Source organism: Triturus cristatus, chromosome 5_1, assembly GCF_964204655.1.
Source record: "Triturus cristatus chromosome 5_1, aTriCri1.1, whole genome shotgun sequence".
In the NCBI taxonomy this organism is placed as follows: Eukaryota; Metazoa; Chordata; class Amphibia; order Caudata; family Salamandridae; genus Triturus; species Triturus cristatus.
This window is the reverse complement of record NC_140587.1, coordinates 166,768,843-166,785,651: the sequence shown is the minus strand read 5'-3', so window position 1 is coordinate 166,785,651 and position 16,809 is coordinate 166,768,843. Positions and strand designations below refer to the sequence as shown.

Below are 16,809 nucleotides of genomic sequence, written 5' to 3'. Positions count from 1 at the left end.
AGGATTTTCAGGTGTGTGTTCTACCATCTGTAGTGTTGTCTACGGGTCTGTATTTCCCTGTGTGTCTCCTGTTGGAAATGTGCCTTTTTTTGGCCCTCCCCCTGCCTCCGTTCCAGATGGGTCCCCTCATCACTATGGGTCTGCCCCAGGGACGTCCTCTCTCTCGATGTTCCCTCCATGTTCCCTCTGATAAAAAAAGGTTGCTGATCCGAGTACCAGATGAGCAACCTTTTTTATCAGAGGGAACATGGTGGGAACATCGAGGGAGAGGACGTCCCTGGGGCAGACCCAGGGTGATGAGGGGACCCATCTGGAACGGAGGCTGGGGGAGGGCCAAAAAACAGGCACATTTCCAACAGGAGACACACAGGCCCCAGGGATGTCCTCTCCCTCGATGTTCCCACCAGGGAGACCCATCATCTCAGGGTGTGGGTCATTACTTGAACCACTATGTAATTACATAGATGTGTTCCTTAGACCAATCGTGGAGAACACTACCACGTATCTTAGAGACACGATGCAGACGATCCAGCTGGTGGATGATCCTCAATACAATCACACCAACAACCTACTGGCCATAATGGATATAACAGCGTTATATACTAATATCCCCCAGGGACCAGCATTAGCCTGTATGAAAGCGGCCCTTGACAAACATCCCGCACCGCACTTGGTCCCTTCTCAGTTCATTATTGAACTCTTGGACATTGCTATGACCAGGAATTTCTTCAACTTCCAGGGTCTTATTTACTTACAAACTAAGGGTGTAGCAATGGGGGCCAGCTTTCCCCCAAATCTGGCCATTATATTCATGGACAAGTTTGAACCCACCTTTGTTTTGAAGGATGCCAATCCATATAGAGAGAGTGCATTGAACTATGGCGTCGCTATATTGATGACGTGCTAATCATATGGAAAGGTAGCGAAGATCAATTGAAGACCTTTCACACCTGGCTTAACACATTCTCGAACGACATTCAATTTACATTGGATTTTGACAGACTAATGTTCCACTTCTTGGACATCACTATAAAATCTGAGGACGATAGACTATACACCAGTCTATACAGAAAGAGTAGTGAACGCAACACTCCTACGCTACTCAAGCCACCATCCCCGCAACCTTAGGCATAACCTACCCTTTGGACAATTCTTGAGGTTGCGGAGGAATTGCTTTAAAAAAGGAGGACTATTTTGAGGAATCTGAAAGCTTGTTATCCAGCCTCACGGAAAGAGGCTATCCCCTCAAACTCCTAAAAAAAAAAGCACGGAAACGTGCGTGGTTTAACCACAGAGAGTTCCTCTTGGAACCCAAACCGAGAACTAATGACAAACCATAGCGCATAATATGCGCTACTACTTTCTCCACCAAAAGCAACTCCATCAAAAAGATGGTTATTCAGCATTGGCATTTGATTTCAGACGAGCTGGGCGGTATGCCACCTCCGTTACATGCTTTAAAAAAAGGCAAAAACGTGAGAGAACGTGTAGTGAAGTCACTTTTACCTGCTGCAGATAAGAGCCACCTATCATCACTGTGAGATATTCCCCCAATGAAGGGCCACCGGAAAAGTGGACAATGTAAAGCTTGCCCTTTGGCGAATGAGGTGAAACAATTTACTCATAACAATCACACCCACACATTGCAAGACCACAAAAACTGCAATTCCTCTGGGGTTATCTATGCCATAACATGCCCTTGTGACTTCAGGTAAATCAGGCAGACTACCCAGAAGGTCAAATCGCGAATTTTGCAACATTGTAGTCACATACGCTGCGAGGTACAAGGTGCACCTCGAGTGGATCATTTCACTACATTTGGACACACCTGAAAGTCTACAGTGGTGGGTGATAGAAAAAGTCAAGCCCACCCCCAGGGAGGAGATTTTTTTCAACATCTTTAACACTTGTGAGTGTAGGTGGATCCACCATTTTGACACAATAGCTAGGGGCCTGAATGAGTATGAAGAAATAAACAAACAAGTCTCCGCCCTCAATAACGGGTGAGGCACCTCTGCCCCGCACACTGTTCACCCATGTCCTTGTACCACTAACCGCCATAAGTTGTGTGTAGATGTATTATGCTAACTGTCCAATTCCTGCAATTCAAGTTGGACACCTTTACGTAAACATATGCATGTGTACAGTTATTCTTACATGATCTGATGTATATAATTGTCAACTATGCCTCCGGTTTTTCTGACATAGTCAATGCTTTTATATGCATCGCACATTCACTATTGTAATGACGATGCCCCGTGTTCTCATTTATTGATCTGATATTTGTCAACTATGCCTCATGTTTTTCTGACCTAGTCACTGTTTTTTTTTTTAAAGTGTCGCAAATTTCACTATTGTAATGACCATGCCTCATGTTCTCCTGACTAAGTCACTATCCTCTGACAAAGTCACTGTTTTTGAAGTGTGTCGCACATTCACCACTGTAATGACGATGCCACTGAGCCGCTGTCACGTATCATCTACATGTTAATTATGCTATTGCAATTCACATTGTGCCAAAATATAAATCACCCTTTGGTCTAGGAATCAACTCTGATACTCGGCGAGAACTTCTCCATACCCAATAGAGTCTTTCCTTTAGTTCAAGCGGCACGATCATAAGCCGATCAACCTGCCCACTCTACGTGCACGTCACGCAGACACTACGTCCTTTGTCCGCCCTTGCGGCTGGCTTTAAATCAGCCTCCGTTTCTCCAGCCAAATTCTTGCTATTCATACGCTGGAGAAGACTAAGACTGAAGGTAATTGTCTCGCTCGTTTAGATGCTAGATACACATTACCTACCCACCCGGCCAAGTCATCTTTTCTTGATTTGCGTCTTTGTTTTAATTATCAGCTTACCTCTGTGAATGCCCGTAAGAAGAATTGAACTGATCACTCTCCATTACCTTGTGCATGGGCGAGTTACCCCCTTGGCCTCTACCTCTAGTTCTTGAATTATTTGAATATTACTAATCACCTCTGGCACCGAGTAGCCTTTTATTTAAGATGAGGACCAATATATTGATTAGGAGGATACCCTCCCCTGTCCTGCCACTCTTGAGGGCAAGCTTCATTAAATTGAGATGAGATATAGGACCACTCAGTGATCCCACTGTTTTTAATACCTTGTGCACAACCCTCATGAAACCCCCTTTTTCATGTATGTGTAGGATTTGGACACCAGCCTTGGTTGCCCACCCCTGTTCTGAAGTAGACCCGCAGGCCGAAGTCCCAAACAGCCCTCCTTGCCACAAGCCGGGTCGAAACGTCGACGTCCACATCTCCCAAGCCTGGACCACTAGCCCCCTGTCCTTCCGTTCGGAAAAAGACGATACATCTCTAACGTTCAAAAAGTGTAAAACGTCACTGTGGATATATATTGACCAATCGTGGCTAGGCCTACCAAGACAGACAAGTTATCATCAGTCCAACTCTTGAACTGTTTTAATCCCTTCCCTGAACCCCTTTTGGAATTCTTTCCAGCTTTCACCTGAACACACCTTTTTTGCACGTTCCTCTGGAGCAACCTTCCTTCTCAAACTCTTCACAAAGCCCTTGATTGCAGTAAGTCATCTACTGCTGTTCCAAGCATGAGCGAATAAAAGTTTGTTATTTTGAAATCTCTTTGGTTGTTGCAGATTACTAGTTTGACTGTTGTTTTGATTACCCAGAGCTGATACGTTTATATGCTCCGAATTGTTTAAAATAAGATCAATGAAGATTAGATTTATACTTTCTTAAACTAAGGTTTGGGGCCATTGTTTTCTATATCGTGAAAGGAATGCAAACAAGGTGCGAGATCTGCAGAATGGTGTCCGAGGGTGTTGGAAAATGACATCAAAACTAATTCAGCGTATTTCCCTGGGCCCAGAAATAGCTGCCACTGGGATCCAGCGGGTGTCCCCTACTTTCAAGCACTGCGTAAATGTGTTCTATCTCATGGGTGGGGCACAGTCTGCTTGAATATCAAGCTGCACATCACGATTGAAGACGATACTCTTGCGCCTGTGATGGGAATTAGGGCTAAACCAAGCACATGCAAAGAGGCAGTAGACAGGGCAAAGCTGGGCTGCCCTTTGTGTATTCTTTGTGCCTCCCCGCTGCGCCTTGCGTGCATTGAAAGCAACCGCCCTTCCACTTATGGCCGATAAGAAGGGAGTTTATTACCCATCTCGCATCCTGCTCTTCAAGACTCTGTATTCTACGGTGTCCCAGATAACTAGAACCATGACGCCGTTCATCTGTACCACGGAACTGCCTCTATATAACCTGCCGCGATTGCTGTTCTTTGCTGTAACTGGTTTTACCTGGGCTTTAAGTGGGCCGGTTCTCACTGGGTCTGATCACTGACAGTTTTTTAAGGGGGCCTCGGAACGGGTCTCTTTCAGGCTCTGTTTTGTGCCCTGGCCCAGGCGGTCCGTTTTTTTCCGGACTGCAGTGACAGCAGGCACATGGATGTGTACTGCTCACACATTTCTTACTTCTCACTAGTAGAGAAGTTACGGCATGAGTTCATGCCAGGTGAGGTTGTAGGATGTAGGGTAAAGAGAAATCCTTTAAAGAGTCATTTTCTCTCTGGATTTCCCTTCTCTTTTTAAAACGCAGGTGCAGCAACATTGTCGTGGTGTTACCAGGGCTTTAAGTGGAAGCTTTTTCAATATTATATACAAGCTGTAGTTGCTGCTTATTTATCATCTTATGCAACTAACAACCATTGATAAAGCCAATAGTCCTGACTTCTTGTAGGTATGATGTTACTTGTTGTATATTATATCTGGATGGAATGACAGAAACAGCAAAATACAAGTCGTGTGGCACACTATGCTAAGCACAGATTTTTAGCTTACGTGTTTTTAAGCTACACCCTTAATTACACTGACCACGCCCCTTTGAGAGATCCTCCCCCCCCAGTTTTTTCCTTCCACATAAAGCCCCGGGTTTTACAAATACAATAATGGATTAAGTACAAGGACGCTGCGTTAATGATTTGTAATACTGACAAAAACTTAGACAGAAGATATGCAAATGGTAATGACTAGAAAGATTGATATGACAAAACGGATAGTATGTAACCAACCGCACAATGCTTTTTGTTCTGTGAACTGTTAATACTTAAAACAATTAAAAGATTTTTTTTTTAAACACGGGATGATGGCCCCATGCAAATGAGGTGATGCATTAGCCCTGGACAGCAACGCATGCCTGACGCAAGAGCACTTACAAGGCCTTGGGAGAAGCGCTAATATACCTCCTTTTAGATGCTGCATGTGTATAATGTAGCGCTCTCCAAAAAGTGTCCCTCGAGAAGGGCATGGAGGGTCGAAGGGTAGCTTTCCTGGTCTTACTCTCGTGGGTATGCACTTATATTTGTTCCTTCTTAGGTCGAGCCTGGGCAGCGCGTGCCCTGCGGGGCATGCTGTATTGAAGTACGGAATTGAAGCTCCGCCCATTTCCCACTCATCTTTTCAACTGGCTCCTGCTACTGTCCTTGCGAAATCGTTGCTTTTCATCTGTGAATAGGCTCAGTAGTCCCTCCTTGGTACCGCCTTGTCTGCATTTGTAACCTCCCAAAGCGACTGGACTTTTCACTTGTGGTGTTACACCGTCTGCTTTATAAGTCGGTGAGCACTATTTTCTTTAATGATCTTCCCCTATGCCACCCACATCGCAGCAGGCCGCCTGTTTTTAAATAATTTTTATTTAAATTATAGCGCGGTCCCCTTTTACTTTGGCGGCTGTATTTAATTATTTAATTTACAGCATGAGCTGCTTTCACTTTAGGGGCCGCGCTTATTTAGTTAATTTACAGAATGGTCCGCTTTCACTTTAGGGGCCGCGCTTATTTAGTTAATTAGCAGCGCAGGCATCTTTCACATGAGTGGTCACACTGCAGAACCTTTTATAATATTTTTTTTTTTTTTGCTTTGGGTGAAAGCCCACCATACTCCCTTTCACTCAATGTTGGCCGCGCCCCTTTTTAGGTCTGGCCTGACCCAGCGCATGCGCTGGTCTGGCGAGACTTATTGAGAGGGCTCCAAAAAGTGCTACCAGGCCAGCCTAGAGCTACAGTGCATGTGCGCGGGCGCGCGCGCCGCGCTTTACAGCAATTACTTTCACGGCCGCTTTGATGTTTGATCGCGATCACTTTCACGGCCGCTTGTTGTCTGTTAGCTTTCAGGTAAGTCATATGTGTAATTTGGAAAGTAACTGGATGTTGTGGCCTGAATTACCACAGCAGAGATTAACATTTTGCTTTTGATTATCATATCATTTGTATTCCAAGGGCAGATTGAATACACGCCCTTCTCTGAAAGGCCCAGTTTTAGTGTAAAATCTGAAGTGTTTCCCGTGCTGCCAACAAAGCCAGCTAGAAGCAGAGAAATCGCACACTTTTTCAGCCAGAGAAGCAAATAGACCCAGATGCTATGTAACTGAGAAACCAAAATCACACATTCCAGCACTTAGGGCGCTGCTAATTAAACGATTTTGTCGAAGGGAGTGGTGCGTGCGTTTTTCATTGACTTGCAGATGAAAGGTGGATACTTTAAGAGTTAAAAAGTTTGAAAATTATTATTATTCTTTCTATTCAAATGAAAAGCGATGATCCTGCTTGAGAGGGCTGGTATATTCGGGCTGCCCTAACATTCATGCATTAGTGTGCCAACTCTGCCAAAGGTCCCAATGTAGTCAAGGAAAGTGGATTCCTCATCCCCAAGTCTGGAACTTAAAAAACATCTATTATTTGCGACTTGGACCTTGGTGCAACTGAACTTGATACACGTCTGGTAGCTACTCCTCTGCAAATACAAGATTTGATTTTCCGTGGTCATGTTACATTTGGGGCAGGCGTTAACAGATTTTTCAAGTGCTGAGTCAGACCAAAAGGTTTCCTTGCCAGATGCATTTTGTACACGTTGTTTTGGGATGTATAACACCGATTCTGGTCTCGGGTGAGCTTGACAATCCTGTTATAAGCGCCTTGTTTCACTAAAAATTGCATTTTCCTCCAGCTCAAAAAGATGTATGTGTGGGGAGGCAGGGAGGAGGCGCTTCCCTGTGCTTCACCATGGCGGGAGGGGGGCATCTCAGCCAGGCCGCCCCCAGTGAGCGGCCCGCTGCTGCTCGCCAACTTTTACTGCCCTGCCTGCCGCATGGCGATCAGCAGATGTTTCTTGCTTCCGTCTATCTGCGCGCTAAAATCGTTTGAAGTGTGTGTTCTGCCGCCACACAGCACTTTGTCTGGCTTGCTGGCGGCAGTTTCCTTCCCAGCAGTACTCACGTGTCGTGAGCCTTAAAATGTGTACGTTAATGTAATACTACATATATCGGGTGTGGGGTGTGTCACAACATATCGAAGGACAATACACTGCTGGTAAACTTTTATGGTACCATTTCTGTGGTAAAGGGACACATGGCAAAATGGCTTCCAACTGCCCTTTCTAATTTAAGGGTGTGCAAAAATTGCATAATTTGCTTTTGTGTAATTACGTGAAATCTGGGAAAAATGTAACAAAATGATGTGCACTGCAAATCCATCAATAAGAGCAATGTTTTTGTTGACAATTTTTGACGCAAGGACACATTTTAGACTAAAAAAAAGCACTAAAAATAAAAGTGTTGCGACCAACAGTCTCTCGTTTTCTGGTTGTTCCCACACAACCATAGTGCCACATACAGCAATGTAGTTACGCGGCATGGTGTAATGTTAGTAATTTTGCATACAAGGTTAATGTGAACTTTGCGAAATGATGTGAATTGCACCAGCATAATTTAAATTTCACCTCGGTCTAAGTTCGTATAAATGAACAAAAATACTTGTAGCGTGAAGGGGATAATGCGACTCTTGGAATTCTAAAAAGATCTGTGGAGCCAGCATCGCCTCTAACATAACTAAGATAAGATCAGATGCTCCATGCAAACCTCGCTTGCGAGTCATTGTTTTGCATGAAGCTGCCTGGGTAGGGTTGCCCCATCTATAAGGCAGGCTACAGGTTCTTATCAAGCCAAATGTCATGATTTTAGATGCCAACATGGAATCTTTGGTGACCTAATTGTCCATGTTCGAACTTTCATCCATGTTGACTCCGACGTTCATACTGCCGATGTCAAAGCAATAAATAAAGAGTAACATTATTAGATGTTATGAACAGTTCTAACAATCAGGAAATTATACTAGAGCAGGTGCTTCAAAAGTGAACTTAATATATTGACTTATGTGAAATGTTGAAGCTAACCCTGTGTCAGGCGGGGAGGGCGCGTATCTGTGGTCAAAGCTGGCAGGTGATGGACGATCCCATAATTTGGTCAAAACAGTTTCCATACTTTTTTTTTTTTTTTTTTTTAAAAACAACCCTTCCTGAAATATTTGAGCTCCATGGGTTGAAAATGCATAAGAAGGGTCTCCTCTGCCGTGTAGTGAGAGATGGTTGAGGCAGTGAAGAAGAAACAAGCCTTCCCTCTAGGGTGCCTGCTACCTTAAAGAAATGTAAAAGTGTGCAATTGGTTATTCCACAAATCTAAATGTTGCTTGGGAGCCAATACAGGTTTTAATTGATAGACTATGGAATTCGTCCTTTTAATGGAAACATATAAAATAAGCATTGGCATAGCCAATAGGTCTCGCCTTTGGGACCTTATAAGTATTTAGTTATGCAGCACAATATCCTTGGTGCAACAACATTAACTGTTGCATGGCTAAACACTTATAAGGTCCTAAAGGCGAGACCTATTGGCTATGCCAATGCTTGTTTTAGATGCTGCTTGCTGTAACCTGAATACGGTGAGCAGCGTCTAAAGAAGGGGGCGTAGCCAGCATTAGAGTGGTCTCCTATTTGCGAGAGTTTGAGCTATTGGCATTTAAAGTGACAATGCCTTTTAGCTCTGTGTTGCTTTAAAAAACACATAAATGAAAGGCATTGTCATTTACAATGCCAATAGCTTAAACGCAGGCAAATGCGAGACCTAATGCATTGAAAATGCTTGTTGTTGCTGGTGAAGGGTTCCTGTTTCCCTCCCAAAAACATTGCGGGATTTCCCGGACAGTGTAGCAGAACCCCTCGGTCAGTGTGTTTGCACAGGGGTCTGCAATGAGGCATCTCAGTTGCGTTGTTAATACCACCTAAAGGGCCCAGAATGTGGCGGCGGTTCAAGACACCGATCCGCATTGCTCTCTTCAGTGCGGTGCAGATTAGCCGATGCGTTGCAGGATGCTTTACTTTCACAAGCCTGGCACTCAGTTGACGCGCACCGGGCACATCTACAGATAAGGGATCTGCACCCGTAAGTGGTCTTACCCAGGGGCCTAGCTTCAGGAGGGGTGTTTGGAGTGTTACACCCCCCCTAATAAATGTATTGTCTGATGAACAGTTGAGTTCAGAAGCTTTCAGTCAGGTATGGTGAAGTGAGCTCACAGGTGGGGTGGTTTTGTGTTTAAGTTTGGATTTGGCACCTCCCAAGTGTGCGTAATTCATTGTTCACAATCCGTGCAGTGAAAAAGGTGAGGGAAATGCACACCCTGAACCCTCCTACTGGACCGTTTGCCAGATATACCGTTAAACTAGAATGCTTGTCCTATGCACACGCTAGTGTCAAGAAGATACGTCTTTTTTCATATATCATATGTCCTTTTCAAATTCATACAACACACAAAAAACAATATGATCAGCTCTTGTTGATGCTTTCTCAATAACAAGTCGTTGGATGTTCTGTCTTTTCTTTATTCCACACGAAAAAATGCACAGCCAACTCGTGTTTCGTCGTGGGCAGTAACCCACACGACTTCTTCAGGGCTACAAGAAGGAAAGTTGTGTAAAGGATCAGCCAATCCCATACCACTCTCTAAACAATTTGCTCATGTTAAAGTGAACGCCCAGTGACTGTTTAGGTGAACATGTCACATAATGTGAAATTCTTTTTTATCCAATATCAGAGTGAACATAAGTGTTGTCCCGTGTTTATAAAAGGCTGGACAATCCTAACAGTTCATAGTGTGATTAGAGTTGTATTCATTCGAAATCTCCGTGACTGTACATGTGCAACGTTTACACATGGGCGCGTCATTACCCCAAAACCTCATGGTTGAGAAATATTCAGGTATGGAATTTTATCAGGGATTTTTGCATGCACACACTGATAAAAAAAAAACCTACACTCTCTAATCCCTGTTTTGAAAGTCCTCAAAATGGTGGTTATTTTACAAAATATTGTTTTTCTCTAACTTTCTTTTCCAATAAATCTGCCTTCCTCTCCCTTCCCGCTCATGCAGCCCGATAAGCCAGCCAAGCCCCCCTCCCATCTTACTGATCAAGCTATACCCCTGCCTGTACCTGGGCACAAATAAAGGCAGTGCACCCCTGCTCTGCTTGTACTCGGGCATACACAAAAATAAGGGCAGTGCACCCGTGCTCTGCTTGTACTCGGGCATACACACACAAATAAAGGCAGTGCTACCCGCGCGCTGCTTGTACTCGGGCCTACACACAAATAAAGGCAGTGCTACCCGTGCGCTGCTTGTACTCGGGCATACACACACAAATAAAGGCAGTGCTACCCGGGCGCTGCTTGTACTCGGGCATACACACACAAATAAAGGCAGTGCTACCCGGGCGCTGCTTGTACTCGGGCATACACACACAAATAAAGGCAGTGCACCCCTGCTCTGCTTGTACTCGGGCATACACAAAAATTAGTGCAATGCTACCCGCGCGCTGCTTGTACTCGGGCATACACACAAATAAAGGCAATGCTACCCGCGCGCTGCTTGTACTCGGGCATACACACAAATAAAGGCAGTGCACCCCTGCTCTGCTTGTACTCGGGCATACACAAAAATAAGGGCAGTGCACCCGTGCTCTGCTTGTACTCGGGCATACACACAAATAAAGGCAGTGCTACCCGCGCGCTGCGTGTACTCTGGCATACACACAAATAAAGGCAGTGCTACCAGCGCGCTGCTTGTACTCGGGCATACACACAAATAAGGGCAGTGCTACCCGCGCGCTGCTTGTACTCGGGCATACACACAAATAGGGGCAGTGCACCCCTGCTCTGCTTGTACTCGGGCATACACACACAAATAAAGGCAGTGCTACCCGCGCGCTGCTTGTACTCGGGCATACACAAAAATAAGGGCAGTGCACCCGTGCTCTGCCTGTGCCCGGCACATGCTATGAAATGTCCACCACCTGTACAACGAAATGAGGGCATTGCACCAGCGCGCTGCCTGTACCCGGGCACACACAATGACATGTCCACCAGTACAAATACAGGCAGTGTGCTCTCGCGCTGACCCGGGAGCACAATGACGTCCATTGGTACAAATAACGGAAGTGCACCAGTGAGCGAATCCATCCCAATGTCTATCAGAGAAGCCTTTATAGGGCTGCGGCGCTCTGCACTCTCCGCACAGGCAAAAAAGGTACTTTCCAGTCGCAGAGAACAACCACATGTTCAGTTTCACAAAGTGTCTGATGCAACCAACCTGCACCCCTGCAATCGGCAATGGAGAGGGCTCTGTGTCATTCCATTACGGGAGGAATGTGCTCAGGTGGGTTCTGTAGTGAAAAAGAATGAGCCCCGCTCTATCCAGCGATGGAAACGAACATGCAGCGTTGTACTCCGTAGTGAAAAGAGATTACTGAACCCCTCACAAGTCCAAGATTTGCATGAATACCACATATCTGGGTATTTCACCTGCAGACTTTGAAGAAAACTGTACTATTCGGTACGGAGAGTGACCGCTCCTGCAACCTATTCCCTCAAAACATGGAATGCCTATAATCACTTAGTCTACCTGATCAATAATTCTGGTGGATATGCGGGGGGCTATTCTGGGCCCCTGTGGATCCGGGTTTACTTCAGGGAGGGGCATGAAAAAATATTTAGGGACAATTACGTCAATTTCATAGTTTGGTCAGGAAAAGACAAGGGCTAGCATGGAACATACACCTTGGGGTCATGTTATCCAAGTACGCAGTTCGTGCCTCATCTAGATGTGGAAGAAACCTTGGAGAACCATCCAGGGTTCCAGGTCAGTGATCAGACCTGGGTCACTTCCCTGACTGCGAGGGATTGGAGATTGGCCCTGGACTTTCTACAAAATAGATGGATTCTAGATGGCCAGCTCAGCACCTGTAGTAATACAATTGATCCATTGTAGACTGAACTTACTTAAGAGGTATTTGCTAACATCTGCACACCTTCAGATGGTCAGGGTGATGGGGGCATCTAATCTAGTCATATGCTCTAATTATTTAACAGTGTTAGATAGCAGTCCTGCAGTAAAACTGTATTAGAGTGGTTTACAAATAACACTTTGAATCACATTGTAGAAGTAAATATAACATGAGAGCAAACAGGGTATAATGCACTTGTAATAAAGTAGATGTGACAGCCACCCCTTTTGTGATCAAGCACCCATTCACCAAACTCACAATCGGGCTCAGATGTGTGTCAATTAATTGTTAGATGAACACAGATACATGAGCCATCTTTGAGGAGGAGATTCAATACTTCCAGAAGAGATGGAAAAGATGGGGTCCTAGGCACCTCCTAAAGTTAAAAAGGATGTGTGTAGCTCTATTATCAAGTGACAGGGAGGTCCAAGCGGAGGCCGGCGTCGCAGGGCAGGTAATATTATTTGAGATTGACTCTAGGTGTAATTGCAAGCCAATGCAGGCCGCATAGTATGGAGTCGTGTACATAATTGCATAATGTCATCGTTTAGACATATCGTAACTTGAATGTCAACTCCCCATGCTCTGCACAAGGACACTTTGTACCCTGAATACGAACAAACTCTCCATGCTGTGCAGAGGCACACTCTGTACCCTGAATACGAACAAACTCTCCATGCTGTGCAGAGGCACACTCTGTACCCTGAATACGAACAAACTCCATGCTGTGAAGAGGCACACTCTGTACCCTGAACACCAACAAACTCTCCATGCTGTGCAGAGGCACACTCTGTACCCTGAACACCAACAAACTCTCCATGCTGTGCAGAGGCACACTCTGTACCCTGAACACCAACAAACTCTCCATGCTGTGCAGAGGCGCACTCTGTACCCTGAATACGAACAAACTCTCCATGCTGTGAAGAGGCACACTCTGTACCCTGAATACGAACAAACTCTCCATGCTGTGCAGAGGCACACTCTGTACCCTGAATACAAACAAACTCTCCATGCTGTGAAGAGGCACACTCTGTACCCTGAATACGAACAAACTCTCCATGCTGTGCAGAGGCACACTCTGTACCCTGAACACCAACAAACTCTCCATGCTGTGCAGAGGCACACTCTGTACCCTGAACACCAACAAACTCTCCATGCTGTGCAGAGGCACACTCTGTACCCTGAATATGAACAAACTCCCCATGCTGTGCAGAGGCACACTCTGTACCCTGAATACGAACAAACTCTCCATGCTGTGCAGGGGCACACTCTGTACCCTGAACACCAACAAACTCTCCATGCTGTGCAGAGGCACACTGTACCCTGAATACCAACAAACTCTCCATGCTGTGCAGAGACACACTCTGTACCCTGAATACGAACAAACTCCCCATGCTGTGCAGAGGCACACTCTGTACCCTGAATATGAACAAACTCCCCATGCTGTGCAGAGACACACTCTGTACCCTGAATACGAACAAACTCTCCATGCTGTGAAGAGGCACACTCTGTACCCTGAACACCAACAAACTCTCCATGCTGTGCAGAGGCACACTCTGTACCCTGAATACGAACAAACTCCCCATGCTGTGCAGAGACACACTCTGTACCCTGAATACGAACAAACTCTCCATGCTGTGCAGAGGCACACTCTGTACCCTGAATACGAACAAACTCTCCATGCTGTGCAAAGGCACACTCTGTACCCTGAACACCAACAAACTCTCCATGCTGTGAAGAGGCACACTCTGTACCCTGAATACGAACAAACTCTCCATGCTGTGCAGAGGCACACTCTGTACCCTGAATACGAACAAACTCTCCATGCTGTGCAGAGGCACACTCTGTACCCTGAATACGAACAAACTCTCCATGCTGTGAAGAGGCGCACTCGGTACCCTGAATACGAACAAACTCTCCATGCTGTGCAGAGGCACACTCTGTACCCTCAACACCAACAAACTCTCCATGCTGTGCAGAGGCGCACTCTGTACCCTGAATACGAACAAACTCTCCATGCTGTGCAGAGACACACTCTGTACCCTGAATATGAACAAACTCCCCATGCTGTGCAGAGACACACTCTATACCCTGAATACGAACAAACTCTCCATGCTGTGCAGAGGCACACTCTGTACCCCGAATACGAACAAACTCTCCATGCTGTGCAGAGGCGCACTCTGTACCCCGAATACGAACAAACTCCCCATGCTGTGCAGGGGCGCACACTGTACCCTGAATACGAACAAACTCTCCATGCTGTGCAGAGGCACACTCTGTACCCTGAATACGAACAAACTCTCCATGCTGTGCAGAGGCACACTCTGTACCCTGAATACGAACAAACTCTCCATGCTGTGCAGAGGCGCACTCTGTACCCTGAACACCAACAAACTCTCCATGCTGTGCAGAGGCACACTCTGTACCCTGAATACGAACAAACTCTCCATGCTGTGCACATGGACACTCTGTACCCTGAATACGAACAAACTCTCCATGCTGTGCACATGGACACTCTGTACCCTGAATACGAACAAACTCTCCATGCTGTGCAGAGGCGCACTCTGAAGCCTGCATATGAACGACCTCCCATGCTGTGCATATGGAAACTCAGTGCCCCGAATATGAACAAACTCTCCATGCTCTGCAGAGGGACACTCTGTACCCCGAATGTGAACGAACTCCTATGCTGTGCATATGGAAACTCAGTAACCCGAATATGAACAAACTGCCCACTCTGTTCCCCAAATATGAACAAACTCCCATGCTCAGCACATGGACAGTCTGTACACCGAATATGAACAATCTCCCATGCTCTGCACATGGGTGCACTGTACCCGAATAGGAAAACACTCCCATGCTCAGCACATAGACACACTGTACCCGAATAGGAAAACACTCCCATGCTCAGCACATATACACACTGTACCCGAATAGGAGAACACTCCCATGCTCTGCACATGGGTGCACTGTACCCAAATAGGAAATCACTCCCATGCTCTGCACATGGGTGCACTGTACCCCGAATAGGAAAACACTCCCATGCTCTGCACATGGGTGCACTGTACCCCGAATAGGAAAACACTCCCATGGTCTGCACATGGGTGCACTGTAATCGAATAGGAAAACACTCCCATGCTCTGCACATGGGTGCACTGTACCCGAATAGGAAAACACTCCCATGCTCTGCACATGGGTGCACTGTACCCCGAATATAAACAAACTCCCATGCTCTGCACATGAACGCTCTGTACCCCGAATATGAACAAACTCCCATGCTCTGCACATGGCTTCTCTGTACCCCGAACATGAACAAACTCCCAAGCTCTGCACATGGACGCACTGTACCCTGAATATGAACAAACTCCCATGCTCTACACATAGACGCTCTGTACCCCGAATACGAACAAACTCCCATTCTCTACACATGGACACCCCGTCCCCCGAATATGAACAAACTCCCATTCTCTACACCTGGACGCTCTGTACCCCGAATATGAACAAACTCTCATACTCAGCACATGGAATCGCTGTACCCTGAAAATGAACAAACTCCCATGCTCAGCACATGGATTCTCTGTACCCCGAATATGAACAAACTCTCATACTCAGCACATGGACTCGCTGTACCCCGAATACGAACAAACTCCCATGCTCTACCTACGGTCGCTCCCTGTTGCTGCATATGGATTGTGCGATGCATGTGGGCTGTGCGATGCATACGGGTTCACTGCGCCCTGCATATGGTGTTAGCATGCTGCACATTCTGACTTACTGTTCCCTATATATGCACTCACTGTGCCTTCCATAGGCATTCCGGCTCAATGCACTGTGTATGGATTGCCTACCTACATCCTGCGTATGGACTCACCGTGCCCTTCGATACGGTAAGACGTGTTGTCCCTAGCCCCCAGCCCTCACTCTTGCACTTACACTTGCAGCTAAACAGACCTCCTTTTATTGCCTTTGAAGATGCTGCGTCCTTTAGACCTTATATGACTCATTTATCACATGAAGCGTGTAGAATCCCACCTCGTCGCGTGCCCCCTCTCGCCCTGCTTCCAGAGAAGTAGCGGCGCCCTTCCCTGCCACCTCGCGCCCCTCCTCACTCACAGCCCCAGACGTACCTTTGCTCAGCTCCACAGGGTCCCTTGTAGGTGGCTCCGCCGGGTATGACACCACGCACGAGCCCCGCTGCCTGTTGCTTTTTGTTTCCCTTTCTCATGTCACAGCACTCACCGCACGCGGGCCTCTCTTCTCCTGGAAGTGGTCAGGTGAAGGAGCAGTCAGTCAGTTTGCATAGCGGGCGGGGGCTGCCTCTTAAGCAAACTTTCTACCGACCTTGGCCTTGTGTGAGGCAACAAGCACCATCGGGTGTGCAGCAGACACTTCAATGAGACATGTCGGCCCGGAAAGAGATGCACTCAGTAATCCTTGAGACTACCCCAGAGAGGACACTTGTATCGAATACATTCATATAAGTTACCATCCCCTAAAAATAGAGGAGAGACTGTCTTTCGGAGCTCTGTGGCGGCCTCTGGATTTACCCGTTATGGCTGCTGGACAGAGCTGTACCGGGTACTCTCCGTGACCACTGGTGTCCTAGTACTGGCAGGTACTCCCGCCCCTCGGC

General features: G+C 46.5%; 1 protein-coding gene across 10 annotated transcripts in view; it reads right to left on the bottom strand.

Moving 5' to 3' along the window:
• The window catches only part of LOC146830539 (G protein-coupled receptor 4-like), a 210,481-nt gene that overhangs the window by 94,092 nt on the left and 99,580 nt on the right, over positions 1-16,809 (bottom strand). For 2 of the 10 annotated variants that reach the window (XM_085604755.1, XM_085604759.1), the window contains exon 1: positions 16,304-16,469. The exons of the other annotated variants lie outside the window; for them this stretch is intronic. The gene's annotated coding sequence lies outside the window, so the exon portion shown is untranslated. Of the gene's footprint in view, positions 1-16,303; positions 16,470-16,809 lie in introns of those variants that run through there. 10 annotated transcript variants of the gene reach the window in all.